The sequence below is a fragment of the Trichechus manatus genome, unplaced genomic scaffold, assembly GCF_000243295.1.
Source record: "Trichechus manatus latirostris isolate Lorelei unplaced genomic scaffold, TriManLat1.0 scaffold00158, whole genome shotgun sequence".
In the NCBI taxonomy this organism is placed as follows: Eukaryota; Metazoa; Chordata; class Mammalia; order Sirenia; family Trichechidae; genus Trichechus; species Trichechus manatus.
Window position 1 is genome coordinate 820,511 of NW_004444094.1, and position 982 is coordinate 821,492.

General features: G+C 37.4%; 1 protein-coding gene across 4 annotated transcripts in view; it reads left to right on the top strand.

Moving 5' to 3' along the window:
* PCDH9 (protocadherin 9) overlaps positions 1–982 on the top strand; it is a 1,003,512-nt gene that overhangs the window by 183,972 nt on the left and 818,558 nt on the right. The gene's annotated exons all lie outside the window — the stretch shown is intronic.

Sequence of the window (982 nt, forward strand, 5' to 3'; positions counted from 1 at the left end):
GTCCCAGAAAAAAAAGGACATACATCAATCGTGTTTTATTTTCCTAGCACTGCTGTAACAGAAATACCACAAGTCGGTGGCTTTAAAGAACAGAAATTTATTTTCTCACAGGTCTGGTGATGAAAAATCCAAATGAGAGTCTGGACTGTGTAAACCCTTCCTTGTTGGTAGCCCCTGGCAGTCTTTAGTTCCTTGGTGATCCTCGGGGCATCTGTCTTCCTCTGTATGCCTGTGCCTCTGTGTGTAATCTGCTCTTTTTAACTCAGAAGTGATTAGATTTGGAACCCATTTTCCAGTATGATCTAATTAACATTTCTTTGTGATGTTTCCAAACACGATTACATCCATAGGTATATGGGTTAGGATTCCAACACATATTTTGGGAGGACACAATTCAATCCATAAGAAATTTCCTCAGAATCTTTGTTTTATGGATGCCTTAAAGGCAGCAAATATCTTTGAGAAGCTGATACCTTCAAAAGTTAATTTCCATAGAATTAAAAAACGTTAATTGGAAAATAAATGCAAGGGCAGAAATAAATGTGGTCTCTCATCCAAAATGTTTCCTCCATTAAGCTTCCTGTGTCATACTTTTTGATTAGGTAAAGTAGATTTATTAGCATCTCCAAAGGACATTTAGACCCACATGTGTCTGAAATGGCTTCCCAAGATAGCCACATGACTCACTCCCTCCTATCCTGTAAGACTCTGCTCAAATGTCAGAGGGACTCCTTAACCACTTCATCTACAGTCCCTGTATCCCACAACCTTCTGGATTTTTCTTCATAAAGCTTATCATTACTTGACTATACATTGTATTTTCCTTTGTTAATTTATTTTCCTGTCTCCTACTGTAATGTAAGCTTCATGACATCACGAGTTTTGTTTTGTTCCTTCTTTGTGCTCAGTACCTGGAACAATATCAGCACACAGTGGACAATTAATATTGATTACCATAAAAGAATGAAAGACTTTCTAGTTA